The 13593-nt window shown below is 49.3% G+C and overlaps 1 protein-coding gene across 1 annotated transcript in view; it reads left to right on the plus strand.

Annotated features, from left to right (window-relative positions):
* The first annotated feature begins 980 nt into the window (after nt 1-980).
* The window catches only part of LOC134957099 (uncharacterized), a 64857-nt gene continuing 52244 nt past the window's right edge, over nt 981-13593 (plus strand). Inside the window, exon 1 of the mRNA XM_063938837.1 lies at nt 981-1086. The gene's annotated coding sequence lies outside the window, so the exon portion shown is untranslated. The remainder of the gene's footprint in view (nt 1087-13593) is intronic.

A 13593-nucleotide genomic window follows, 5' to 3' on the forward strand; every position in this document is an offset into this window, starting at 1 on the left:
CTGCACTGCGTGTCCTGATTACTGCTGCCCACAGTGATTGGGACACAGTGTGAGAGAAGACACCACTTCTGAGAGAGACCCTCAGTCGCCAGGAAGGGGGGGGTTGTGGGCTGTCCGATCACTGACCAGCAGTGATCGGGACACGCTGGAGGTGGAGCCGCTGCTGCAGGGGGACTGACCGGGTCTCAGGTGGCGATTAAATGTGGAGATGGGAGGCGCTGCTGACAGTGACTGGATGTGGAGACGGGGGACGCTGCCGGCGGTGATTGGCTGGGATAGGGAATGCGGCTGATTGGTTGGGGAGTCAGAGCGCATCCTGCAGGACCCACTCATATTTCAAAATTGTGTCCCTCACTGCCAATAGCACGTAAAATACACACACACATACAGTACACACACGTACACCACCTCAACATGCACACACACAGTACACACTACACACACATACCGTATGTACACACCACATGCACATACAGTACACACACACACAGTACTCACTACACACACACTACTGCATATACACACACAGTACACCAACACACACCACCACATATACACACATACAGTACACACACATATACCACCTCAACATGCACACACACAGTACACACTACACACACATACCGTATGTACACACCACATGCACATACAGTACACACACACAGTACTCACTACACACACACTACTGCATATACACACACAGTACACCAACACACACCACCACATATACACACATACAGTACACACACACACTACTGCTGCTGCTTATATACACACACACCACCACATATATATACACACACACAGTAGAGTACACACTACACACATACAGTACACACACCACTGCAGAATATACACTCAGTACAACACACACACACACAGTACACACTACTTATACCTTCAGTACCAGGCTTCCTGCAGCAGCTGCAGCAGCTGCAGCTCCTCGTGTGGTCTGGGGGCGGAGCTTGTGACAGGCTCAGTCAGGACCCCGGAGAAGGAGAGACTGGAGGGGAGAGGTGGCCCCCACACTGCCTGCACGGCTCTCTGTGGCTGATCTCAGAGAGTGCTGGAGCTGAAGGAGGCAAGGTAGGGGAGAGAGGACAGCCGCTGGCAGTGTGTGACAGGAAAAAGGTTTTTTTTCCAGTCAACGCTGTTAGTGAGTCTCCTGTGGGCCTATTTTTAATGGGAGGCCTGGAGCTGCAGCTCCATCCACCCCATTGTTAATCCGGCCCTGGATACAGGAACGACACTACACCATCACAGAGGGCTGACATTACAATGATTCAAAGCCTACAGTATTTAAGGCATAGTTACCTACATTTTCTTTCTCCTCTCTGGAGAAATACTGCTAATGCCTTGTTGCTTCTGAAACACTACTGTGCTGCTTTGATTATTTGATAATGTGCCAGAGTGTTTCTTTAAACCTGTGTGACACCAGGACTGCCTGCATCAGCCTGCTGTTGATTCACAGACTGGTGCAGCTCTACAGGTAGTGGCCCTCATTCCGAGTTGTTCACTCGCTAGCTGCTTTTAGCAGCATTGCAAACGCTAGGCCGCCGCCCTCTGGGAGTGTATCTTAGCTTAGCAGAATAGCGAACGAAAGATTAGCAGAACTGCTACTAAATAATTCTTTGCAGTTTCTGAGTAGCTCCAGACCTACTCACAGATTGCGATCAGCTCAGTCCGTCTAGTTCCTGGTTTGACGTCACAAACACGCCCTGTGTTCGGCCAGCCACTCCCCCGTTTCTCCCGACACTCCCGCGTTTTTCCCTGACACGCCTGCGTTTTTTAGCACACTCCCGGAAAACGCTCAGTTACCACCCAGAAACGCCCCTGTTCTGTCAATCACTCACCAATCAGCAGTGCGACTGAAAAGCGCCGCACGAGCAACAGCAAAACTGCTACGTATTTAGTTAAATAACTAAGCGCATGCGCACTGCGTACCATGCGCATTTAGCAACAAATCGCAGCATAGCGAAAATCGGCAACGAGCGAACAACTCGGAATGACCACCATTAGCGGTTGTGAGGAAATGAGATCTCTGACAATTAATATAGCTATGCCTCATTTTCCATGTCAAATATGTACTGTTTATACCCATATCTATATACATTCAATTCGCCTGTTTGTTCATTCTCCATAACATGTCCATTGCTGCTCACCCAATACTGTGTCTAAATCAAACTTAACATTGTTAATATATGCAATTGTGTTATGTTATCTGTTACCCTTTAGATAATGTATTCATGTTAAGGGGGGTACACACAGAGATCCGTGCTTAAAACTAAGGGAGATGTGTGCTGAGCGGTCTGTGATAGATCGCTGTATTATCCCCTTTCAACCTAGTTTCCTATTGTTTACTCACACCACAGTGGACACTCAAAGGATGAGTCATATAAGGTACCATTGTCCCTTTTTGTTTACTCCCTATTGTCCAAAAGTGAGTTGACCAGACAGGGTGGCTCACTGAGTGATGTAATCACCTTGATTAGAATATGTCTTGTATTCCAATGCTGTAAGATCCTAAGACAAAGAAGTCAAACACACCCCTTCAATATGAAGCTTCTGGGGGTATAAGTAGAGCTACCCAGAGAGCTGAGGGGAGATTCTCTGCTCCTTGACTAAGAAGTGTGCTAAACTGTTTTTCTCTAACGTCCTAGTGGATGCTGGGAACTCCGTAAGGACCATGCTGGGAACTCCGTAAGGACCATGGGGAATAGCGGGCTCCGAAGGAGGCTGGGCACTCTAGAAAGATCTTAGACTACCTGGTGTGCACTGGCTCCTCCCACTATGGCCCTCCTCCAAGCCTCAGTTAGATTTCGTGCCCGGCCAAGGTTGGATGCACACTAGGGGCTCTCCTGAGCTCTTAGAAAGTAATAGTCTTAGATTTTTTTATTTTCAGTGAGACCTGCTGGCAACAGGCTCACTGCAGCGAGGGACTAAGGGGAGAAGAAGCGAACTCGCCTGCTTGCAGCCGGATTGGGCTTCTTAGGCTACTGGACACCATTAGCTCCAGAGGGATCGACCGCAGGCCCAGCCTTGATGTTCGGTCCCGAAGCCGCGCCGCCGTCCCCCTTACAGAGCCAGAAGCAAGAAGATGGTCCGGAAAATCGGCGGCATGAAGACTCTGTCTTCACCAAGGTAGCGCACAGCACTGCAGCTGTGCGCCATTGCTCCTCTCACACACTTCACACTTCGGTCACTGAGGGTGCAGGGCGCTGGGGGGGGCGCCCTGAGGCAGCAATAAAAACACCTTGGCTGGCTAAAATACCTCAATATATGGCCCCAGGGGCTATATATGAGGTAAATACCCCTGCCAGAATTCCATAAAAAACGGGAGAATAGGCCGCGAAAAAGGGGCGGAGCCTATCTCCTCAGCACACTGGCGCCATTTTCCCTCACAGCTCCGCTGGAAGGAAGCTCCCTAGCTCTCCCCTGCAGTCTACAAAGGGTTAATAAAGAGAGGGGGGGCACTAAATTTAGGCGCAGTATACATTATATATAAAAACAGCAGCTATAGGGGACATAACTCAGTTAGTCCCTGCATTATATAGCGCTCTGGTGTGTGCTGGCATACTCTCACTCTGTCCCCCCAAAGGGCTTTTGTGGGTCCTGTCCTCGTTTAGAGCATTCCCTGTGTGTCTGCGGTGTGTCGGTACGGCTGTGTCGACATGTTGAATGAGGAGGCTTATATGGTGACGGAACAGAGGCCGATATATGTGATGTCGCCCCCTGTGGGGCCGACACCAGAGTGGATAGATAGGTAAAAGGTATTAACCGACAGTGTCAACTCCTTACATAAAAGGGTGGATGACGTAACAGCTGTGGGACAGCCGGCTTCGCAGCCCGCGCCTGCCCAGGCGTCTCAAAGGCCATCAGGGGCTCAAAAACGCCCGCTCTCTCAGATGGCAGACACAGATGTCGACACGGAGTCTGACTCCAGTGTCGACAAGGTGGAGACATATACACAATCCACTAGGAACATCCGTGACTTGATCCCGGCAATAAAAAATGTGTTATACATTTCTGACTTTAACCCAAGCACCTCTATAAATGGGTTTTAGGTTTGGGGAGAAAAAACAGGCAGTGTTTTGTTCCCCCATCAGATGAATAAATGAAGTGTGTGAAAAGCGTGGGTTCCCCCGTTAAGAAACTTGTAATTTATAAAAAGTTACTGATGGCGTACCCTTTCCCGCCAGGAGGATAAGTTACGCTGGGAGATATCCCCTAGGGTGGATAAGGCGCTCACACGTTTGTCAAAAAAAGGTGGCACTGCCGTCTTAGGATACGGCCACTTTAATAGGTACCTGTTGATAAAAAACAGGAGGCTATCCTGAAGTCTGTATTTACACACTCAGGTACTAGACTGAGACCTGCAGATAGTGCTGCTGCAGCGTGGTCGGTGACCCTGTCAAACAGGGATACTAGTTGGCAAACATAAAAACATATTAAAGATGTTGTCTTATATATGGGGGATGCACAGAGGGATATTTTGCCGGCTGGCATCCAAAATAAATGTAATGTCCATTCTGTCAGGAGGGTATTAGAGACCTGTCACTGGACAGGTGATGCTGACTTAAAAAGCGCATAGAGAGCCTTATAAGGGTGAGGAATTATTTGGGGATGGTCTCTGGGACCTCGTATCCACAGCAACTGCTGGGAAGAAATAATTTTACCTCAGGTTTCCTCACAGACAAAGGTACAGTCCTTTCGGCTTCAGAAAAGCAAGCGGGTCAAATGGCGCTTCCTTTCTGTACAGAGACAAGGGTAGAGGGAAAAAGCTGCACCAGTCAGCCTGTTCCCAGAATCAAGATTCTTCCCCCGCCTCCTGTGAGTACACACCATGACGCGGGTGCTCCACAGGTGTAGCCAGGTACGGTGGGGGGCCGTCTCAAAAATTTCAGCAATTAGTGGGCTCGCTCACAGGTGGATCCCTGTTTCTTTCAAGTAGTATTTCAGGGGTACAAGCTGGAATTCGAGATGTCTCCCCCCAGCCGTTTCCTAAAATATGCCTTGCTGACAACTCCCTCAGGCAGGGAGGCTGTGCTAGAGGCAATTAATAAGCGGTATTCCCAGCAGGTAATACTCAAGGTGCCCCTACTTCAACAAGGACGGGGTTACTATTCCACACGGGTTGGGGTACCGAAACCGCATGGTTCGGTGTGACCCATTTTATATTTAAAATCCTTGAACATAAAAAAATTCAAGTTCAAGATTGAATCGCTCAGGGCGGTTATTGCAAGCCTGGACGAGGGGGATTACATGGTATCCCGGGACATCAAGGATGCTTACCTGCATGTCCCCATTTACCATCCTCGCCAGGAGTACCTCAGATTTGTGGTACAGGATTACCATTACCAAGTCCAGACACTGCCGTTTGGACTGTACATGGCACCGAGGGTGTTTTATCAAGGTAATGGCCGAAATGATGATACTCCTTCGAAAAAAGGGAGTTGTAATTATCCCGTACTTGGACAATCTCGTTATAAGGGCGAGGTCCAAGGAGCAGTTGGTAGTCGGGGTAGCACTATTTTGTAAAGTGCTACAACAGCATAGTTGGATTCTAAACAGTCCAAAGTCACAGCTGGTTCCTATGACACGTCTACTGTTCCTGGGGATGGTTCTGGACATAAACCAGAAATAGTGTTTCTCCCGGAGGAGAAAGCCAAGGAGTTGTCATCTCTAGTCAGAGACCTCCTGAAACCAAAATAGGTAGCGGTGCATCATTGCACGCGAGTCCTGGGAAAAATGGTAGCTTCCTACGAAGCAATCCCATTAGGCAGGTTCCATACAAGAACTTTTCAGAGGGACCTGTTGGACAAGTGGTCCGGATCGCATCTTCCGATGCATAGGCTGATAACCCTGTCTCCAAGGACCAGGGTATCTCTACTGTGGTGGCTGCAGAGTGCCCATCTTCAAGAGGGCCGCAGGTTCGGCATACAGGACTAGGTCCTAGTGACCATGGATTCCAGCCTTTGAGGCTGGGGGGCAGTCACACAGGGAAGAAACTTCCAGGGACTTTGGTCAAGTCAGGTTATTTCCCTACACATAAATATTCTGGATCTGAGGGCCATTTACAATGCCCTGAGGCCAGCAAGGCCTCTGCTTCAAAACCAGCCGGTACTGATCCAATCAGACAACATCACGGCAGTCGCCCATGTAAACCAACAGGGCGGCACAAGAAGCAGGATGGCGATGGCAGAAGCCACAAGGATTCTCCGATAGGCGGAAAATCATGTGTTAGCACTGTCAGCAGTGTTCATTCCCGGAGTGGACAACTGGGAAGCAGATCTTCTCAACAGACACGACCTCCACCCGGGAGAATGGGGACTTCCTCCAGAAGTCTTCCAATAGGATTGTACACCATTGGGAAAGGCCACAGGTGGACATGATGGCGTCCCGCCTCAACAAAAAGCTATAAAAGATATTGCACCAGGTCAAGGGACCCTCAGGCGATAGCTATGGACGCTCTGGTAACACCGTGGGTGTACCAGTCGGTTTATGTGTTCTCCCCTCTGCCTCTCATACCAAAGGTACTGAGAATAATAAGAAGGCGAGGAGTAAGAACGATACTCGTGGATGGCCAAGAAGAGCTTGGTACCCAGAACTTCAAGAATTTATATCAGAGGACCCATGGCCTCTGCCACTCAGACAGGACCTGCGGCAGCAGGGGCCCTGTCTGTTCCAAGACTTACCGCGGCTGCGTTTGACGGCATGGCGGTTGAACGCCGGATCCTGAAGGAAAAGGGCATTCCGGAGGAAGTCATTCCTACGCTTACTAAAGCCAGGAAAGAGGTTACAGCAACTCATTATCACCGCATATGGCGAAAATATGTTGCATGGTGTGAGGCCGAAAGGGCCCCAACAGAGGAATTTCAACTAGGTCGATTTCTGCATTTCCTGCAAGCAGGAGTTAATATGGGCCTAAAACTAGGCTCCATTAAAGTACAGATCTCGGCTCTGTCGATTTTCTTTCAAAAAGAACTAGCTTCAGTACCTGAAGTTCAGATATTTATAAAAGGAGTGCTGCATAGTCAGCCCCCGTTTGTGCCTCCTGTGGCACCTTGGGATCTCAACGTGGTGTTGAGTTTCTTAAAATCACATTGGTTTGAACCACTAAAAACCGTGGATCTGAAATATCTCACGTGGAAGGTGGTTATGTTATTGGCCTTGGCTTCTGCCAGGCGAGTATCAGAATTGGCGGCTTTGTCTTGTAAAAGCCCTTATTTGATTTTCCATATGGATAGGGCAGAATTGAGGACTCGTCCCCAGTTTCTCCCAAAGGTGGTGTCAGCGTTTCACCTGAACCAGCCTATTGTGGTGCCTGCGGCTACTAGGGACTTGGAGGACTCCAAGTTGCTAGACGTTGTCAGGGCACTGAAAATATGTTTCCAGAACGGCTAGAGTCAGAAAATCTGACTCGCTGTTTATCCTATATGCACCTAACAAGCTGGGTGCTCCTGCTTCTAAGCAGACTATTGCTCGTTGGATTTGTAGTACAATTCAGCTTGCACATACTGTGGCAGGCCTGCCACAGCCAAAATCTGTCAATGCCCATTCCACAAGGGAGGTGGGCTCATCTTGGGCGGCTGCCCGAGGGGTCTCGGCTTTACAACTTTGCCGAGCAGCTACTTGGTCAGGGGCAAACACGTTTGCAAAATTCTACAAATTTGATACCCTGGCTGAGGAGGACCTGGAGTTCTCTCATTCGGTGCTGCAGAGTCATCCGCACTCTCCCGCCCGTTTGGGAGCTTTGGTATAATCCCCATGGTCCTTACGGAGTTCCCAGCATCCACTAGGACGTTAGAGAAAATAAGAATTTACTCACCGGTAATTCTATTTCTCTATCGTCCTAGTGGATGCTGGGGTTCCTGAAAGGACCATGGGAATAGCGGCTCCGCAGGAGACAGGGCACAAAAAGTAAAGCTTTTCCAGATCAGGTGGTGTGCACTGGCTCCTCCCCCTATGACCCTCCTCCAGACTCCAGTTAGATTTTTGTGCCCGGCCGAGAAGGGTGCAATCTAGGTGGCTCTCCTAAAGAGCTGCTTAGAAAAAGTTTAGCTAGGTTTTTTATTTTACAGTGATTCCTGCTGGCAACAGGATCACTGCAGCGAGGGACTGAGGGGAGAAGGAGTCAACTCACCTGCGTGCAGGATGGATTGGCTTCTTGGCTACTGGACATCAAGCTCCAGAGGGACGATCACAGGTACAGCCTGGATGGTCACCGGAGCCGCGCCGCCGGCCCCCTTGCAGATGCTGAAGTCAGAAGAGGTCCAGAATCGGCGGCTGAAGACTCCTGCAGTCTTCTAAAGGTAGCGCACAGCACTGCAGCTGTGCGCCATTTTCCTCTCAGCACACTTCACACGCGGTCACTGAGGGTGCAGGGCGCTGGGGGGGGGCGCCCTGGGAGGCAAATGTAACCTATATAAAGGCTAAAAATACCTCACATATAGCCCCCAGAGGCTATATGGAGATATTTAACCCCTGCCTGATTTCTCTAAATAGCGGGAGACGAGCCCGCCAGAAAAGGGGCGGGGCCTATCTCCTCAGCACACGGCGCCATTTCCTCTCACAGCTCCGCTGGTCAGGACGGCTCCCAGGTCTCTCCCCTGCACTGCACTACAGAAACAGGGTAAAACAGAGAGGGGGGGCAAATTTATGGCGATATTTTGATATAACAAAGCAGCTATAAGGGAGCACTTATTATAAGGCTATCCCTGATATATATATATAGCGCTTTTGGTGTGTGCTGGCAAACTCTCCCTCTGTCTCCCCAAAGGGCTAGTGGGTCCTGTCTTCGTTAGGAGCATTCCCTGTGTGTCTGCTGTGTGTCGGTACGTGTGTGTCGACATGTATGAGGACGATATTGGCGTGGAGGCGGAGCAATTGCCAAATATGAGGATGTCACCCCCTAGGGAGTCGACACCAGAATGGATGCCTTTATTTATGGAACTACGGGATAGTGTCAACACGCTAAAGCAGTCGTTTGACGACATGAGACGGCCGGACAATCAATTAGTGCCTGTCCAGGCGACTCAAACACCGTCAGGAGCTGTGAAACGCCCTTTGCCTCAGTCGGTCGACACAGACCCAGACACAGGCGATGACTCCAGTGGTGACGGTGACGAATCAACCGTATTTTCCAGTAGGGCCACACGTTATATGATTTTGGCAATGAAGGAGGCGTTACATTTAGCTGATACTACAGGTACCACTAAACAGGGTATTATGTGGGGTGTGAAAAAACTACCTATAGTTTTTCCTGAATCAGAAGAATTAAATGACGTGTGTAATGAAGCGTGGGTTGCCCCTGATAAAAAGCTGATAATTTCAAAGAAATTATTGGCATTATACCCTTTCCCGCCAGAGGTTAGGGCGCGCTGGGAAACACCTCCTAGGGTGGACAAGGCGCTAACACGCTTATCTAAACAAGTGGCGTTACCCTCTCCTGAGACGGCCGCACTTAAAGATCCATCAGATAGGAGGATGGAAAATATCCAAAAAAGTATATACACACATGCAGGTGTTATACTACGACCAGCTATAGCGACTGCCTGGATGTGCAGTGCTGGGGTAGTTTGGTCAGAGTCCCTGATTGAAAATATTGATACCCTGGACAGGGACAATATTTTACTGTCGTTAGAACAAATAAAGGATGCATTTCTTTATATGCGTGATGCACAGAGGGATATCTGCACACTGGCATCACGGGTAAGTGCTATGTCCATTTCGGCCAGAAGAACTTTATGGACGCGACAGTGGACAGGCGATGCGGATTCAAAACGGCATATGGAAGTTTTGCAGTATAAAGGGGAGGAGTTATTTGGAGTCGGTCTATCAGATTTGGTGGCCACGGCTACAGCCGGGAAATCCACCTTTCTACCTCAAGTCACTCCCCAACAGAAAAAGGCACCGACCTTTCAACCGCAGCCCTTTCGTTACTTTAAAAATAAGAGAGCAAAGGGCTATTCATATCTGCCACGAGGCAGAGGTCGAGGGAAGAGACAGCAACAGGCAGCTCCTTCCCAGGAACAGAAGCCCTCCCCGGCTTCTACAAAAGCCTCAGCATGACGCTGGGGCTTCTCAAGCGGACTCGGGGACGGTGGGGGGTCGTCTCAAAAATTACAGCGCGCAGTGGGCTCACTCGCAAGTAGATCCCTGGATCCTGCAGATAATATCTCAGGGGTACAGGTTGGAATTAGAGACAGATCCACCTCGCCGTTTCCTGAAGTCTGCTTTACCAACGTCCCCCTCCGAAAGGGAGACGGTTTTGGAAGCCATTCACAAGCTGTACTCTCAGCAGGTGATAGTCAAGGTACCTCTTCTACAACAAGGGAAGGGGTATTATTCCACTCTTTTTGTGGTACCGAAGCCGGATGGCTCGGTAAGGCCTATTCTAAATCTGAAGTCCTTGAACCTGTACATAAAGAAGTTCAAGTTCAAGATGGAGTCACTCAGAGCAGTGATAGCGAACCTGGAAGAGGGGGACTTTATGGTATCCTTGGACATCAAGGATGCGTATCTCCACGTTCCAATTTACCCCTCACACCAGGGGTACCTCAGGTTCGTTGTACAAAACTGTCACTATCAGTTTCAGACGCTGCCGTTCGGATTGTCCACGGCACCTCGGGTCTTTACAAAGGTAATGGCCGAGATGATGATTCTTCTTCGAAGAAAAGGCGTATTAATTATCCCATACTTGGACGATCTCCTAATAAGGGCAAGGTCCAGAGAACAGCTAGAGATGGGATTAGCACTGTCTCAAGAAGTGCTAAAACAGCACGGGTGGATTCTGAATATTCCAAAATCCCAGTTAATGCCGACAACTCGTCTGCTGTTCCTAGGGATGATTCTGGACACGGTTCAGAAAAAGGTTTTTCTCCCGGAGGAAAAAGCCAAGGAGTTATCCGAGCTTGTCAGGAACCTCCTAAAACCAGGAAAGGTGTCTGTACATCAATGCACAAGAGTCCTGGGAAAAATGGTGGCTTCTTACGAAGCAATTCCATTCGGCAGATTCCACGCAAGAATTTTCCAAAGGGATCTGTTGGACAAATGGTCAGGGTCGCATCTTCAGATGCACCTACGGATAACCCTGTCTCCAAGGACAAGGGTGTCTCTTCTGTGGTGGTTGCAGAGTCCTCATCTATTGGAGGGCCGCAGATTCGGCATACAGGATTGGATCCTGGTGACCACGGACGCCAGCCTGAGAGGCTGGGGAGCAGTCACACAAGGAAGAAACTTCCAGGGAGTATGGACGAGCCTGGAAACGTCTCTTCACATAAACATTCTGGAACTAAGAGCAATATACAATGCTCTAAGCCAGGCAGAACCTCTGCTTCAAGGAAAACCGGTGTTGATCCAGTCGGACAACATCACGGCAGTCGCCCATGTGAACAGACAGGGCGGCACAAGAAGCAGGAGTGCAATGGCAGAAGCTGCAAGGATTCTTCGCTGGGCAGAGAATCATGTGATAGCACTGTCAGCAGTGTTCATCCCGGGAGTGGACAACTGGGAAGCAGACTTCCTCAGCAGACACGATCTTCACCCGGGAGAGTGGGGACTTCATCCAGAAGTCTTCCACATGCTGGTAACCCGTTGGGAAAGACCAATGGTGGACATGATGGCGTCTCGCCTCAACAAAAAACTGGACAGGTATTGCGCCAGGTCAAGAGATCCGCAGGCAATAGCTGTGGACGCGCTGGTAACGCCTTGGGTGTACCAGTCGGTGTATGTGTTTCCTCCTCTGCCTCTCATACCAAAAGTATTGAGAATTATACGGCAAAGAGGCGTGAGAACGATACTAGTGGTTCCGGATTGGCCAAGAAGGACTTGGTACCCGGAACTTCAAGAGATGATCACGGAAGATCCGTGGCCTCTACCTCTAAGGAGGGACTTGCTTCAGCAGGGTCCCTGTCTGTTTCAAGACTTACCGCGGCTGCGTTTGACGGCATGGCGGTTGAACGCCGGATCCTAAAGGAAAAAGGCATGCCGGAAGAAGTCATTCCTACTTTGATTAAAGCAAGGAAGGAAGTAACCGTGCAACATTATCACCGAATTTGGCGAAAATATGTTGCGTGGTGCGAAGATCGGAGTGCTCCGACGGAGGAATTTCAACTGGGTCGATTCCTACATTTCCTGCAATCAGGATTGTCTATGGGTCTCAAATTGGGATCTATTAAGGTTCAAATTTCGGCCCTGTCGATTTTCTTTCAAAAAGAATTGGCTTCAGTCCCTGAAGTCCAGACCTTTGTTAAGGGAGTGCTGCATATACAGCCTCCTGTGGTGCCTCCAGAGGCACCGTGGGATCTCAATGTGGTTTTGGACTTTCTAAAATCTCATTGGTTTGAACCACTAAAAAAGGTGGATTTGAAATATCTCACATGGAAAGTGACCATGCTTCTAGCCCTGGCTTCGGCCAGGAGAGTGTCAGAACTGGCAGCTTTATCTTACAAAAGCCCATATCTGATTTTCCATTCGGACAGGGCAGAACTGCGGACTCGTCCGCATTTTCTCCCTAAGGTGGTGTCAGCATTTCATCTGAACCAGCCTATTGTAGTGCCTGCGGCTACAAGTGACTTGGAGGACTCCAAGTTACTGGACGTTGTCAGAGCATTAAAAATATATATTGCAAGGACAGCTGGAGTCAGAAAATCTGACTCGTTGTTTATATTGTATGCACCCAACAAGATGGGTGCTCCTGCGTCTAAGCAGACGATTGCTCGTTGGATCTGTAGCACAATCCAACTTGCACATTCTGTGGCAGGCCTGCCACAGCCTAAATCTGTAAAGGCCCACTCCACAAGGAAGGTGGGCTCATCTTGGGCGGCTGCCCGAGGGGTCTCGGCATTACAACTCTGCCGAGCAGCTACGTGGTCAGGGGAGAACACGTTTGTAAAATTTTACAAATTTGATACTCTGGCTAAGGAGGACCTGGAGTTCTCTCATTCGGTGCTGCAGAGTCATCCGCACTCTCCCGCCCGTTTGGGAGCTTTGGTATAATCCCCATGGTCCTTTCAGGAACCCCAGCATCCACTAGGACGATAGAGAAAATAAGATTTTACTTACCGATAAATCTATTTCTCGGAGTCCGTAGTGGATGCTGGGCGCCCATCCCAAGTGCGGATTATCTGCAATAATTGTACATAGTTATTGTTAACTAATTCGGGTTATTGTTGAAGGAAGCCATCTTTCAGAGGCTCCGCTGTTATCATACTGTTAACTGGGTTTAGATCACAAGTTGTACGGTGTGATTGGTGTGGCTGGTATGAGTCTTACCCGGGATTCAAAATCCTCCCTTATTGTGTACGCTCGTCCGGGCACAGTACCTAACTGGAGTCTGGAGGAGGGTCATAGGGGGAGGAGCCAGTGCACACCACCTGATCTGGAAAAGCTTTACTTTTTGTGCCCTGTCTCCTGCGGAGCCGCTATTCCCATGGTCCTTTCAGGAACCCCAGCATCCACTACGGACTCCGAGAAATAGATTTATCGGTAAGTAAAATCTTATTTTCTCGTAGTCCGTAGTGGATGCTGGGCGCCCATCCCAAGTGCGGTTTATCTGCATTACTTGTACATAGTTATTGTTAACTAAATCGG

Source organism: Pseudophryne corroboree, chromosome 9 (assembly GCF_028390025.1).
Source record: "Pseudophryne corroboree isolate aPseCor3 chromosome 9, aPseCor3.hap2, whole genome shotgun sequence".
Lineage (NCBI taxonomy): Eukaryota > Metazoa > Chordata > Amphibia > Anura > Myobatrachidae > Pseudophryne > Pseudophryne corroboree.